The 16499-nt window shown below is 41.2% G+C and overlaps 1 protein-coding gene and 1 long non-coding RNA gene across 8 annotated transcripts in view; both read left to right on the plus strand.

Annotated features, from left to right (window-relative positions):
* Window positions 1-16499, plus strand: part of Fam219a (family with sequence similarity 219 member A) — a 60722-nt gene that overhangs the window by 24609 nt on the left and 19614 nt on the right. The window lies entirely within an intron of this gene.
* On the plus strand, window positions 1335-7813 carry LOC125610703. Its single transcript, XR_007340704.1, has 2 exons — window positions 1335-2663; window positions 7533-7813. It is a non-coding gene; the product is annotated as an uncharacterized LOC125610703 (long non-coding RNA).

The following is a 16499-nucleotide window of genomic DNA, read 5'->3' on the forward strand; positions in this document are numbered from 1 at the left end:
TATTGTAGCAGTGTTGATTTCTTAGATTGGATAAACGTACTATGGTTATGTAAGATGCTACTATTAGGGGAAGTGGGTGAAGGGTATGCAAGGACTCTCTAGACTGTCTCTACAAGTAAATAAATTTATTTCAAAATAAAAAGTTTTTTTAAACATACTAACAATTTTTAATTTCTCCAAGTTTAAAAATGTCTTAGGGGGCTGGGGATGTGGCTCGGTGGTAGAATGCTTGCCTAGCATGTGTGAGGCACTGAGTTCGATCCCCAGGACCACATAAAAATAAACAAAATAAATGCATTCTGTCCATCTACAACTAAACAAATTAAAAAATAAAAATAAAAAATAAACATAGATATTGTGTGTCCATCTACAACTATAATAATATTAATAATAATAAGCATCTTAGTTTTTTTTCTTTTTATTTGCAGTAGCCAGCATAATTTATATATACTGTTTTTAGTAAATACATGCTAATCTGAGTTTAATGTGTGAATCAAGGTTCTTTTTTTTCCAACAATCAGTAAATAATGCAATTAAAAATTAACAAAACAGGGCTGGGGTTGTGGCTCAGAGGTAGAGAACTTGCCTAGCATGTGTGAGGCACTGGATTCAATCCTCAGCACCACATAAAAATAAATAAAAGTATTGTGTCTGTCTACAACTAAAAATATTTTTTAAAAATTAACAAAGCACATAAAAATAAATAAAAGTATTGTGTCTGTCTACAACTAAAAATATTTTTTAAAAATTAACAAAGCAGCTTCTTTGATATAAAGAGAGTAACTAAGAACAGAGTAGGGACGAAGAGCAGGAGAAGAAGATTAACATTTAACAGGGATGAGAGGTGGGAGGGAAAGGGAGAGAGAAGGGAAATTGCATGGTAATAGAAGGAGACCCTCAGGGTTATACAGTGGAGGAGGTAGAGAGAGAGGAGGGGAGGGGAGGGGAGAGGTGGGGAGGGGGAGGGTGGAGGATGGGAAAGGCAGCGGAGCACAACAGACACTAGGATGGCAATTTGGTAAATCAATGGATGTGTAACTGATGTGATTCTGCAATCTGTGTATGGGGTGAAGGTGGGAGTTCATAACCCCAATTGAATTAAAGTGTGGAATATGATATGTCAAGAAATTTGTAATGTTTTGAACAACCCACAATAAAAAATTTAAAAAAATAAATAAATAAAAAATAAAGTATATGGGAAGATGCACATAAGTTATATGCCATTTCTTATAAGGGACTTGAGCATCCACAGATTTTGGTATCCTCAGGAGTCCTGGAATCAACCCCCCAACAGATACCAAGGGATGACAAAGAAAAAAAAAAAAAAAATTAACAAAGCACATAAACAGGTATTTCATTGAAGTGGATAACCAAATGGAAAATAAGCATGTGAATAAATACTCAGCATTATTTGTTGTTAGAGAATTTCACTTTAAAACCATAATGTGATACCTAAGAGATTGCCTATGGTACAATGTGTGTGTGTGTGTGTGTGTGTGTGCATGTGTATATATATATATACATATATATGCATATGTATGTATATATTTCAAAATAAACGTTTTTAAACTCCTCCCACCCCCACATTTTTTGAGTTCATTTGATTGGGAAAGGAAGCACTAGGCCATGGAGGAGCATGATATCATTGGAAGTAGCAGACAGTTGGAAGTGTGGGTCTGGTATTTAAGAAAGAGGTCGGAGATGGATATGTAGACTAGGGAATAAAACCCAAAAAGGTGTTACTTGAAATAATGTTTATTTGAGATACCAGGAAAGGACATGTTGAAAAAAAAATCACTAGGCACACTGGGTAGAGTGCCTACAGTGTAAGAAGAGAAATAATAAGGAAAGTGTTAGAATAAATAGGGATAGAATATTTGCATAAAAGTCAAAGAAATATAAGGTTTCCAGAAATATCTGGTCAGCACTCAAAAGCCAATGGGAGATCATCTGAGAAAAGACCACTGGATTTTAGGAATATTGACCCCAAGAGAAGAGTCAGTAGAGCAGGTAAGGAAAGGAGTGGGAAATAGAGGCAGGAATCAAACTGCCAGAAGCAGGTTTACCCAAGCCAGGCAAATGGACTTGTATGAGGAAAATGGATACTCCTAGGCAGAGAGGCAGAAAATTGATGGCCAGAGAAGGTGGGCCAAAGGGCTGGGGCCCCTGCGCTTGAAGAGAGAACCGTGTGTGTGTGTGTGTGTGTGTGTGTGTGTGTGTGTGTACATACATACATATATACACATATACACACACACTCCATATGCATACACAAGGACCCACTGTGTGCCAGGAAATTAACACTGGATAGCTCTGGGAGGTAGGATTGAGGGTGATGATGTTTTTCCTTCTTATTTCTGCTTATCTGAACTTTTTACAGTGACTGTATTCCCCTTGAATTTAGAAAAAAAAAAATTTACATTTTGGTGCTCTTTGCCAAATTTCTGTAATATCTATGATGAGAATAAATCGGGTGTGTTCTGCTGCAGACAAAGGAGACTACCTTCTCTGCAGCAGAACAGACTCTGCAATGACAGAATGGAGAATTCTGGCATGTGTGCAGTGGCTGCTGAGGAGAGGGGAGAGGCAGATGAGCAGCATCCTGAGGATATACTAAATGGAGAACTCTCTCGCTTCCCTATGGCTACTTGTTCCTGAGCCAGGTATGCTTTGTCCTGAGCTTTCAGAGTGACTGGGAGATATTTCTCTCTCTCTCTCTCTCTCTCTCTCTCTCTCTCTCTCTCTCTCTCTCTCACACACACACACACACACACACACACACACACCAAGAGTCTGAACCTCACCCATTGTTCAAAATCTGACCAGAGAGACAGGCAGCTGGCGTGAAGCCCAGGCTGTGGTAATAGGGAGTGATTGAAATCATTCTGGAGCTGCTTTGGGCCATGCAGGACACGGGTTCAGACAAGCAATTGATATCACCAGTGGACATAGATGATTCAGTGGCATTTAAGGTCAGCATTAACCAGTGGGAAGGGCTCTTGTCCAAATCCTCCAAGGTCTTCAGGGGATACAGTTCAGAACCCTGGAGAGCTCCTAGATGAGTCCTGCCTGTCCTGCCAGGTCTGAAAGACCTAGATGCCCATGTCCTTAATCCTCTGTGCTTATTGATTTTTTAGTAGCCTTCCTGTTTATTTCCCTATCTGTGAAGATCCTGACCTCTTCTTCAAAGATCAACCCTTATCTCTTCCAGTCCTTTCCTACCTCCCCTCAAACACAACTAGACCCACTGAGCTCTCTACTAAAGTCACCATCACTCTGAAGGTAAAGTAAGCTTGCAAGACAATCAGGTCATCTCCTGAGCTGTCTCTAGCCAGAATCTGGCACCCTAATACCTCAGGGCTGTAGGACTCTGCATGTTGGTGAGGGCCTTTTTCCTCTAACATCACCTCTTCCATCATGGCATGAGGGATGGGATACTACAAAGTAATACTGAGCATGTTTCAAGACATGAAGTAGGAGTCTTCCATGGCCATCCCATTTCTATCAATCAGCCCTGCTCTGATCTCATGTAAGTCCTCCTCCTTTTGAGACTGTTTTCTTCAACTTTCATAGGTTCCTGGGTTTTTCACTGAAGGAACCATCAAACCAAAGGACATTGCATGCCTTATATCTTAAAGAACTTCCCAGTCAAAGAAACTGATCTAACTGGTGAAATAGAGAAACCCCTGGAAAACAGTGCCAGGCTCCTCCAGCTACACCAATCAGCCACAATAAGAGAAGGAAGGGCTGGGCGTGTTGATTCACACCTGTAATCCCAGCAGCCTGGGCAGCTGAGGCAGGAGGATTGCAAGTTCAAAGCCATCCTCAGCAAAAGCTAGGCACTAAGCAATTCAGTGAGACCCTGTCTCTAAATACAATATAAAAAAGGGCTGGGGATGTGGCTCAGTGGTTAAGTACCCCTGGGTTCAATCCAAAAATAAATAAATAAAATAAAAGACAAAGAAGGGCAAGAAGGAAAGAACATCTCACTGAGCCATGAGTAGACCTGGCAGAATTTAGTCTGAATGACTGGGGCTGCTTCCACCCCACCTGAAGAGGTGTTGCTGTGTAGTGCTCCTGGAGATGGGGCCATTGACAATGTAGTAACTAATTTATGGTGAAAAAATGCTCAGGGGATCTGAACCCAGAATGTCCCCTCAGCCTGGCCTCTTTCTTGCTCCTGGAAATAGCTCATTCCATCTTCCAGGAAAGGCCCTTACAATGGGACTAAGCACAGGTTCTTTTAACTCACAACAATGACTAGAGAAGCAACAAGAACAGATGAGGATTTTGACAGATCCCAAGAGGTCTGTTTGTGTTGGTTTTTGTTCAAGTAGAACAGCCTAACCTCAGCCAGAGCTTGCTCTCCGTCTGTTCTCAGGGGCAAAGGCGCCCCTGTGTTTGCCTTCCTCATAGCAGATGCTCTGTACTCATTGTTTTATTTAGGAGCCATGATTGTATGACCACAAACCTTACTAAATTGAATACAATCCTGAGCATTCAGAAGAAGAGCAGTGCAGGACTCAGGGTAGGGAGCAGCTGACTGGAAAGAAGGGCCCATAAATTCTAATCCCAGGGCTGCTATAAGGCATTGACCTGAGACAACTCATTTACTCTCTGCCCTGGAGGCTTTTTTCTGGGATCTCAGGGCCTGAATAAAAACAGACCTAGTCTCTCAGAGAGTGAAACAATCTCTCTGGATTCTAAAAGTTTGTGCATTCACAGGCAAACTGGAATCTACAGAACCTACTCTTCAGCCACAAGATATGTTTGCTGTTCCAGGGACTATTTTCATAGTCTCCTTGCCCTTATGTCTGAATTCCCAAGAGTTCCTCTGCCTTGGGTGAGTTAATTGCCTGGTGAACATTGTTGAAGCCCTAGGTTGTCAGAAAACACTGAACAGACATAGGATCAAAACAGCCCCACCCCTATTTTATTTAATTATTTTTATGTAGTACTGAGGATTGAACCCAGTGCTTCACACATGCTAGGCAAGCACTCTATCACTGCTTGGCCCCTTCCCCGCCCCCTATTCTTAGCCGTATCTGAATAACTCCTTTCCAAAAAAAAAAAAAAGTGCTTGTTGAGGCCCACTCAAATTGCCATGGCATGACCCCAGGGGCAGGCAGTACCTGTTGATCTCTCTTAACAGGGGACTCTCAGGAATGCTCAGGAAGAGTCTGCCAGTTCTAGCTTGGGGATCACACAAATAGAGTGGTCCTTACTTCTAGGCACAGTTCAGAGGGAGGAGGAAGGAGACGAGAAAGACTAGGCACTTAACTTTCCCTACAAATCCTCTCTGTATATTTTTCCATTGCTTTGAACTATTTATTAATACATGACAGAAGCCATTTTCCTATTTAGATGGTTTCCACTGGGAATTCCATACAACCACCCCTCCTCCTGATGTAGATTTAAAAAAATCCACTTTCAAGATTTTATACTTGGATTTCAGAAACTAAATTACATTACTATGTCCGGTGAGATGGCGCCATTGCCTGTTCCTATCTGCATGCTTCAGGCACAGCAAGGCTGATAATATCAGTGTGTCGAAGCAGTGCGATCCAGACAATTTGCAGCTGGCTGGAGCTGGGCCAGAGGTAGTGGGGGTGAGAAAGCAAAATTTTCTCAGAATCCAGAGCAGCCCAGGATCTACTATAGACTGACATCCAGGATTTGGGGGTTCATTTCTCCTATCTATGAATAGAATTTGTTTTAGTCCCACCAACAAAGAGCAGAAAATTACTCTCCAAATATTGGACTATGTTAAGGAAGGAGGATGGCAAGTTCAAGGCCTATCTCAGCAATTTAGCAGGACCTTTAGCAACTTATGGAGACCCTGTCAAAATAAAAAGGCCTGGGGGTGTGTCCAGTGATAAAGTGCCCCTGTACTAAGATAAAATCCCCATTACTATGATAAAATCACCAATAATCCAACACTCAGGAAGTTTCACTGGAGTGTAAAATAGAAGGGGTTGGGAAAAGAATGTAAGTCATAATATGAAAAGACTCCAACTGCCTGTGAAATTAGGTGTCCATTTAAAAGCCAAAATACTCCTAGAAGTGGTTACTCTGTGTTTCCTTGAGGCCCAATGTGCAACTTTATTACTAATTTTATGATAGCTACAAGGGTATAGAGTGGGTGAAGAAAAAGTATTGTTCTCCTGCCAGGGAACATAGTAACTTCTGGAGTCTCCTTTCTGATTGTAACCAAGATTTAACTCTAGAAAACAAGCAATCCTTTCATAGCATAAAAAAAAAAAAAAATTCAATTTACTGGGTTATTTCAAATGCATCAAATAGCATAATACTTTCATTCAATTTTGACAGCATTCCCAGAATTTGTAATTATTTTTTATAAATAGCCAAAGATAGGGTGTTCCTGCCCATGATTTTTTTTCAGAATGTAGTAGGTCCTCAAGGTCAAGATTTCAGGAGAAGTCTGTCCAACCTCATTGAGGTTGCTAGTCACAAGCCTTTCCTGTACTTTAGTACCCTGCCAACTCACTCATAAGTTTCATTGTTTGGATACAGGAAATAGAACAAATATTTACCTGTACTTTTTTTTTTTTTTTTTTTTACCAGGAATTGAACCCAGGGGTGCTTAACCACCGAGCCATATCTCCTGCCCTGTTAATTTTTATTTTGAGACAGGGTCCTGATGAATTGCTTAGGGCTTCACAAAATTGCTGAGGCTGGTTTTGAACTTATAATCCTCCTGATTCAGCCTCCTGAGTTCCTGTGATTACAGGTATATGCCTGTAATTTTTTAAAACTTCTCTGGGCACAGTGAAACTATGCTGCTTTCTGACTCCATTACAATGCCTGAAGATAAGTTAATAAGTAAGTCAAGTGATTTTTTTAACTTTTATTTATTTATTTTTACAAAAAGGTATTATTGAAGGTTTTTTTAAAAATATTTTCTAGTTGTAAGTGGATCTTTTATTTCATTTATTTATTCATATGTGGTGCTGAGGATCAAACCCAGAGCCTCACACATGCCAGGTAAGTGCTCTACCACTGAGCCACAACTCCAGCCCCTTATTGGAGGTTTTAAAAGTGAGAAATTATGATTACCACATTACAGAGTATAAGTTCCAAGGTTGAGCCTCCATCTGGATGTTCACAATTGGTGGAATAGGAGTTCCCAGTTCTGTAAAAATCTCAATGCAGGCTGGGTGCAATGGCACATGTCTGTAATCCCAGCAATTTTGGGAGGCTGAGGCAGGAAGATCACAAATTCAAAGCCAGCCTCAGCAACTTAGCAAGGTCCTAAGCAACTTAGTGAGATCCTGTCTATAAATAAAAATAAAATAGACAGGGCTGGGGATGTAGCTCATTAGTAGAGCATGCTGGGTTCAATCCCCAATAACACCCCCCCAAAAAAAATAAAATAAAATAAAATTTTTTTTTCTCCTCTGCTCCCATCTCTGTCCTGGAATCCCAGTCCACTCCTATTAAATCTGCACTGCCTCCTGCCTCAAAGGACTAGAAGTCTAATGTTGCGCTTTTTTTTTTTTTTTTAATCACAGCCTGGGAATGGTGGCCCAAGGGTAAGTCAGGAGACTCTGATGCAGCCAGAACTTGGGGAAAATCCACACCCCACTCCTTGCTGTCACTTCTAGGTTGGCCAGACCCTGCCCAGATTTCCTTGTCTTCAGCCCACACTTCCTGAAAAACAGCAGACCCACCATGATCTCGACCATGACTGGACTTCTCTACCAGAGGGCTTCCCTCTGTGGGAAATCTCAAGGTTCCAAGGATCAGATCCATAATTGTTGAGAACAAAATAAAGTTTTTGCTGAAATGTCAACAAGTCCAAGAAAAGTGTGTTATCAGTTCTCTTTCTTTATGTCTTTAGACAGCTGGCCTTTCTCTGATGGCCCTTTCCTCTCAGCCTCATTCTCTAACAGTCTCCTGTCATATAGCAAGAGCTCCTTCAGGATTCTGGTTCTAGTTTCCTCCTGTCTTACATTACTCTTCTTAAAACCCTGCCCTTCCCAGACATCCTTGATTCCAGTCTCTTTTGTCACCTGCACCCTTTACCATGGCTACCAGTTTTCTGCATATGCCTTTTATTTTGGTGTTCCTCATGTTATTTCTCCAAATAAATCTACACACACTCCTGCACAAAACAAAGTCATTAAAATGTATTTCTGTTTTTTTTTGTTGTTGTTGTTGTTGTTTGGTGGCATCACAATTCACCCAGTCACCTGAGTCAGGGGGGAAACAAGTCATCCTTGCCTAAATCTTTTCCCTCAAACCCAGGTTCAATTAGCCACTAAGCCCCAGTAGCCTACCCTCTGTTATGTTTTTCTTCTCCATCCCCCTTTTCTAATCTCCTGAACACTGTCTTTTTCAAGTTCTTATTGCCTCTTGCAATGATTCTTGGCCAGAGGGCCATCCTGCCTCTAGTTTAATCATTCTAGCCCACTCTCCTGATACTGCTCCCAGACTGATTCTACCCATGTAAATCTGACAATGGGCTGAAAATTCTTCAGTGACTCCCCACTCTTGCCAGTTCAAGTCCAAAGCCCTGAATTTGATTTACAAACGCTTCCTCATTTTAAATCTTCCTCCCAGTCTCATCACCTGCACTTTACCTCCTAACATTGAACATTCTAGCACAATTGAGCTAATTCTTTCGCCTGCTATATAATCTTATGCATCTTCCTCATGGGCCTTTCTTTTCTTCTTCTTCCTCACTCCTTTCTCTATTTGGTTCACTTCTGTTTCCCAACATGCTTCATCCTTGAGCTTTCTAGAAGTCTTCCCTAATTCCCTAGAGTAGGATGGGTGCTTCTCTCCTGTGCATTTACAACACTCTATACAAATCTATGCTGTAGGGGCTGGGGATGTGGCTCAAGCGGTAGCACGCTCGCCAGGCATGCGTGCTGCCCGGGTTTGATCCTCAGCACCACATACAAACAAAGATGTTGTGTCCACCGAAAACTAAAAAAATAAATAAATATTAAAATTCTCTCTCTTTCTCTCCCTCCCTCCCTCCCTCCCTCCCTCCTTCCCTCCATGTTTAAAAAAAAGAAAAAAAAAAAGTAGAATGATAATGTATGTACAGATTTAATCGAAAATTGGTTACAAGTTTAAAGATAATATTTCTCACCATTAAACTCTACCAAATTAAAAAAAAATCTATGCTGTAGCATTTAGCATACTATGAAAATTGCTATTCATTTGCCTCACTCCTGGTCTATAATCTTCAAGAGCAGGAGCCATATCTTTATATACCCAGTACTCAGCCCTCTGCCTAGAATATAAGTGCCCCTAAAATGTGGGGCCAGAAATTAATGTAATGGCTAAGATTCCTTTCCTCTCCTTTTCCTGCACTGCCCTCTTTTTTCCTCTCCTGGGCTCAGCATTCTCTGTTCCCAGTGCTTTTTCTTTCTTTCTGTTTCCTGCCAGGCTCTCCATCCTGAGTTATTGATTGCTTCAGTGGCTTCAATATTTCCTTCTTGTGGAGAACTCATTGAGCAGAAAGTTCATGATCAGAAAACATCCATGCTATTTTCTGAAGAAGGGCCCTGAGTATGCACTGAGCTCTAGAGACATGATTGTACTAGGTGCCAGCCTTCCAAGTGACTGCTTTGCAAGACAGCAGTCCCCCTGCTGTGTTAGTTCTGGTAAGGTATTAATCTCATGATTTTATGTGATGTCTCTGAAGAGGGACTGGAGTATGAAAGATGAACAAATTAGATTCAAATCACCTTCAAGGTGTGACTTTGAACATATTACTTTACACAATCTGGTTCTTCAGTTTGAAAATTAAAATGATATTTACCTTACTTGGTTCAGGGAAGGATTGAGGTAATATAGATAAAGCCTCAAGTGCTATGGCTGTACATAGAGCAGGTGTTAACTAAGCAATATTAACTAAAAAAATGACTGAATTCAGAAGAACCACACTTGGAACAAATAGTTGTGAATGACTTCATGCCTAGAACCAGCCAGAGTTCCTAAAGAACTGCCTCCCCAACCTGAGTTTTGGGCAGTCTCTCCTCTCCTTCCCTTGCAAATGGCTGTCCCCTCCTGGCACTAAGAATAGAACCAGGTTAAGGACAAGATAGAGGGCTCTCTGAGGAGCTATCTGGGGATAGTGTGGGTATATAGTGTGGCACCACCCTGCTAACAAAGGGTGATCCCTGTACTAGTAACATCAGTATCACCTGGGACCTTGTATGAAATGCAGACACTCAGGCTCCACTCCAGACCAATATCCCCACATGATTTGTATGGATGCTTATATTTAAGAAGTGTGGTACTAAAGGTTCAGAGATAGGCTCAACAGGACTGCAGGGATGTGGGCTATGCAAGTGTATCAGAACTGTCTAGAAGAGGTGAAGGCAGTATAAGTATGAAAGGGCTGGGTGTCTTTGGGAGAATATTGATTGTTGTTTCAAGTCCCCTTCCTGTGGATGCCTTGGACATGAAGTTGTACTTTCAAGCTACCCAGTCATTGTCACTACACCAGCCAGGGAGTGACAGGTGGACAGAGAAAGGCTCTCTTCCAACCCGAGACTGGAGAGACCCTCTAGCAAGGGCCCAGGAGCCATCTAGCCTAGCATATGAGTATTGTTTCCTTTGAGAGATGCATACTTAACAACAGTTAAAACATGCCTCAGACTTGGGCTAAGCACAAGGATCTCCCTTTCCCCTCTTTACCTCTGCCCCCAACCAGCTCACACCCAAACTACCTCTCTTCAGAGACTCAGGTGCTATGGCTAGAGTGTCCCCCAAAGTTCCATGTCTTAATGGCTTGGTCCCCAGTGTGCTATTAGGAGGTGAAGCCTTGTGGGAAATCATTAGGTCATTGAGGGCTTTCCCTTTAAGAGGTCATGAGGTGCTTCCTGGCCATGAGGTGAACAGTTTACTCTATCATGTGCTCCTTGCCATTGTCATCTAGTAACCCCATCAGAGGGCTAAAATCAATGGGTCTGTCTGATTATAAACTAGAATCTATAAAACCATGAGTCAAAATAAATATTTTAACTTTTATTAATTAATTGCTTCAGGTATTTTGCTATAGTGATGGAAAGCTGACTAGCAAAGGGGTTCATAAACCTTTTTAAAGTTAACCTTTCCTTCCTTTCTCTGACCTTGTCCTTGCTGCTGCACTGAGCAGATCTACAGGCCTAAGCTTGGTTGGAGGCAGCAAGAGTTTGCTCCAGCAGAGTCACCACCTCTCTTAAGCATTTTAAAGATTCTGAATCTCTCTTTTCTTCTCAATAAAAATCCTTCCCAGCCATCCACCTGGGGCCTTTTCCCTCTTCTCCATTGTAAGGTTGTTTGAGCATCTCAGTAAAAAAGTAAAAGGCCCTGCTATGCCTGATACCTCAGAAATGGGTTGGACTAAATGCCCTGTGGTAGGGGAGAGATTACAGCAGCAGCAACTGAAGTCATAAGAGTAGAGTGCCGGCTATTATGAAGACAAACAACAATAAGTGTTGGTGAGGATGTGGGGGAAAAGGTACACTCATACATTGCTGGTGGGACTGCAAATTGGTGCAGCCAATATGGAAAGCAGTATGGAGATTCCTTGGAAATCTGGGAATGGATCCACCATTTGACCCAGCTATCCCTCTCCTCAGATATACCCAAAAGACTTAAAAACAGCATACTACAGGGACACAGCCACATCAATGTTTATAGCAGCACAATTCACAATAGCTAAACTGTGGAGCCAACCTAGATGCCCTTCAGTGGATGATGGATTAAAACAAAATGTGGCATATATACACAATGAAATTTTACTCAGCAATAAAAGATAATAAAATTATGGCATTTGTAGGTAAATGGGATTGGAAAAGATAATGCTAAGTGAAGTTAGCCAATCCCAAAAAACCAAATGCCGAATGTTTTCTCTGATATAAGGAGGCTAACTCATAGTGGGGTAGGGAGGGGGAGCATGTGAGGAATAGATGAATTCTAGATAGGGAAGAGGGGTGGGAGGGAAAGGGAGAGGGCAGGGGATTAGCAAGAATGGTGGAATGTGATAGACATCATTATCCAAAGTACATGTATGAAGACACATTTTGGGTATCAACATACTGTATATACAAACAGAGATATAAAAATTGTGGTATATATGTGTAACAAGAATTGTAATACATTCCACTGTCTTTTTTATTTTTAATCAATTAAAAAAAAAAGAGTAGAGTGCTGGACACAGTGGCTATAATCCCAGCGACTTGGGAGGTGGAGGCAGGAGGATCACAAGTTCAAAGCTAGCCTCAGCAACTTAGTGCTGCCCTAAGCAACTTAGCAAGACCCTGTCTCAAAATAAAAAATAAAAAGGACTAGTGGTTAAGCACTACTAGGTTCAATCCCTGGTATTAAAAAACAAAAAAAAGGTAAAGCCTTAGCCACTGGGACCAAGCCTCACAATTGTTGCTTCAAACCCTCTCACAAAGTTCCCAGTGACCCCATAGCTGAGCCTCTGACTAAATCAGGCTCCTGCCCAGGCCTGACCCTCTGTGTTGGGAGTCGCCCCAGCTCCAAAGATGGCACCCACGGTGCTTCTCTTCCGGTACTAACTTCCCCATGCCCCGAGACAGTGGCGGGAAGAGCTGCCCAGTGGTGAGCCTTGCTGACCCTCACAATCCTTACCCACCAATCAGAAAGTTCCCAATACCCTGCTCTGTTGAACCGCCCCCAGCTCTATAAATGTGCAAAGCTGTTCCTCAATAACCAGTACTTTCTCTGACTTCACAAGCCTTGTCCGGTCGTTCTTTCACTCTATACTAGGAGGAAACAATCCTCCATCACCATTTCTCCTCTGTGCTCCCACTACTCTTCACACATTTCTATTTTCCTTATTCCCCTTTCTGCCTTAAATAGGCTGAGTTTTATGCCTGACATCTCCACACCTGTAAAGTCTTCTTGGCAGAGGTATAGTTTAGTGGTAGGGCACTTGCCTGGCATATGCAAGGTGCCAGGTTCCATCCCAGCATGGAAAAAAGGAAGGTAGTTGGTCTTGGCAATAACCAGGGCTTGTTGATTTTCCCTTCCCAATGTATGCTTATCCTACCCCTTGACTCACTGAATATCAAATTTTTAAACAAATGCCAATTAACCAATGTTTAATTATTGGGATGACAAAGAGGGAAAAATAATAATACTTTGGCTCTTCTAATTTAGTTCTTCCCTGTTTTATAATAACTGTTTGATAATAAAAATTTGTTTTGTGTCAGAGATGTGTTCAACAAGAGAAAGAACTCTTAATTTATTCAAACCTCCCCACATAACACTAACAAGTATTCAATAAATGTTTGTTGAAGGATTGGGGGGGAAATAGGAGACTGCTCTGGGAAGAGAGCTAAACTTTAGAGCTGAAAATTGCCCTTCTGAGCAAAAAGTTGTGCCTACCATGTAGAATGGGGTCAGAGAGTAAAAACTGTATGAAACGGAAAGCAAAGACAGGGGCAGGAAGTGCCACAGAGGTGAGAACCTGCAAGTCCATTGCCCATTGAAGACAAGTAGTTTCTTATTCTTTCAAGGCCAGAGGCAAGGTATAAAAGATTTTGGCTCTGAGAATGTATCTCATAGATTCTGCTGGACTAAACTTTGTCTTCCTGGAAAAATCAAACAGCCCCCAAAATTAAAGAAATAGTGCACGCCAGGCTCAGTTCCTTGAGAAATTGAAGCTTAACAAAAATTATTAAGTGATATTTGGAGCCAACTTTCAGATGAGGATCCTACAGTCATTGTGGCCTAGACAAATGTCAGTATATGTTGGCGCTTCCCTGCTTTAGCTTTCTGCCATGTGAAGGGCTGACTAGTCTCAAGACCTTTCCAATCAAATGTTCCATATTGATTCCTGGACATTCTCTCTCCTCAGTGTCTGTACCTCTCTCCTTATCTTGAGGAACTGGAATCCATATCCTGGAAGAAAACAGAAAGATCCTCTGAATCTTGCTCCCTAAAGTTCTGTAGCCTTGAACACCTCTTCCCTTCTTCCTCTCTGGTCCCTGTCTAAGGAGTACCCCAAGTAGAAAGCCCCCAGAAATACATCCCCACATCCCCAGGCCCTTTCACTCTCTTGATCTTAGAACTGCTGTAGTCCGGCTGCAGCAAAATAACCGGGGGGTGACGAACAACTTGTGTAGATTGATACAGCAGGAGTGGGAGCCGTTTATTGCAGGACAGGAGCAGTATTTATACATTCCACACAGCTTATCTAATTAGCATAAACTAGATACATCAGTCAACCAATAAAGAATTTCCACACTTAATGGCTTGTTTTTGTTACTTCTCAAATCACTCCCTCTGGCATTTTGCTAGGCACCATCCAGACTTGTTTACGAACTCTAACATTCCCCTGGCAAAATGCCAGGTGTTATTTTGACTTGTTTATAGACTCTAACATAGAACAATTTCCTCACTCCTATAAAAAGCCTCATCTCCAAATGTTTATGTAGACTGAACCTAAATGAAAAAAGAAGATGACTAAGAATGAACTGCCTGCTCACTGCCTACCCTCACACAACCTTCTCCTGCCTGGGTCATGCTGGGGGGGTGGTTATTTGTTTGTTCATTGTGGTAATATATATATAACATAAAATTTACCATTTAGGGCTGGGGTTGTGGCTCAGTGGTAGAGAGCTCACCTAGCATGCATGAGGCACTGGATTCGATCCTCAGCACCACATAAAGTAAAATACAGACATTCTGTTCACCTATAACTAAAAACAAATATTTTTAAAAATTAACATTTAAGCCATTGTTGGTCTATTTTTAAAGAACTTTACTTCCATTCCTTTGTCCTTTAAATGAGATGATCTTTCCCTAAAGAATTTGTTGAGGTTTGGGGTTGTGGCTCAGCGGTAGAGCACTCACCTAGCATGTGTGAGGCCCTGGGTTCCATCCTCAGTACCACATAAAAATAAATTAAATAAAGGTATAAAAAATAGTTAAAAAAATAATTTGTTGAAATTATGTAGATGGAGGTGATGTGGAGCTCAGAGACTTATAGATCATAAAACTGTATGAGCTAACACTTGTGTGTAGCTGGCCCTAGTGTAAGGCAAGAGCCTCCTCAACATCTGGCTCAGGGGATGAGATTAACAGAGGGTTAAAAAAAAAAGAAGTGTGTCATATTAGATTGGTAGAGAGAAATAACGGGAGGGGAGGGGAGGGGAAGGGGGGATATGAAGGACAGTAGAATAAAATAGACACTAGTATGCTGTATGTATATACGTGACTGTATGACCAATGTGATTCTGCAACCTGTACACTCAGAATAATGAGAAATTATACCCCATTTGATTCAAATATATAATATGTCAAGATCATTGTACTGGCATGTGTAACTAATTAAAACAAATAAAAAAGTAAAATAAAAGAGGGTTTATCTCCCAATGATAAACACCAGAAAGATGCCAAACGAGGCTTCCCACAAGGAACCAAGGCTTATCAGCATCTGGCTCCGATTTCCTGGGTCATGAAGTTTATCATCTGGGCCTTTGTGCACAGGGTTCTGCCAAACCATAGCTGCTACTGTGGATGTCCCTGAGTTTAGGAATTTGTCCTATCTTCCAAATGGTCACACTGTTTCCAGGTGAGTGGAAATGGGAATGGATAGCAGAGAATTGACCTGGGACAAGCACAGTTAGAATAAAAAGAAGAATAGTATTCTAAATCTTCTTTAAAACGTACTTCTAACTTTATATTTTCATCATCTTTTTCTCTCCCTGTTTCTGAAGAGCTAGTCTAAAAACTAAACAATAGGTAAAAGAGTAGGACCTTCCACTTCAGCTTATTTAACTCCAGAGCCATTTTGGTTAATTCTCCCAGCTCAAGTCTGAAGGCAAGGAAGATACCTAGTGTGGTTTGCTTCCTGACTTTGCAATTTCAGCCATGGTTCCTACAGCTGATGTGCTGGCATAGGCAAGGACCAGCTAAAGCATGGTTTCCAGATACTCCTTCACTTAGAGCCCTCCCCAAGCTTCAGTGTGACAAAGCCTTCCCTCTTTTTGTTTTTTATTGGTGGCCTCAAGTCAGAAGTATTTTATCTGGCAGGTGATTCCCAGAGGAAATTCTGTTCTTTGAAAAAAAGATTCACTAGAGGATACCAGGTAAATTTGGCCTACAGCAGAACTCTCTTGGAAGATGATGGATAGACGTGATGGCCTGAAATTCCCTGGCATACAGTGAAAACTAAAATATTAAAAACTAGCTGTATTCTCAGTCATGATAGGGAGCATTATAAATTGAAACGGTCCTTTAGGAAAGCAGTTTGTAATATATATCAAGAATCTTAAAAACACTCATGCTTTTTGACTTAGTAATTCTATTTTTTTAATGAAATGTTCCTAAGTTTAAAAATATATGGATTTCAGTGTAGCATTATTTATTATCCTGAAAAAATACAAACAACTTGAATGTCAACCTGAATGATTACAAAGTTATTGTACACCCCCTTATGGAAATAGAGCTGTCAAACTGATAGTTATAAAAAACATTTCAGAGTATTGAGAAATAATTAT

This window comes from Marmota marmota, unplaced genomic scaffold, assembly GCF_001458135.2.
Source record: "Marmota marmota marmota unplaced genomic scaffold, marMar, whole genome shotgun sequence".
Classification (NCBI taxonomy): Eukaryota; Metazoa; Chordata; class Mammalia; order Rodentia; family Sciuridae; genus Marmota; species Marmota marmota.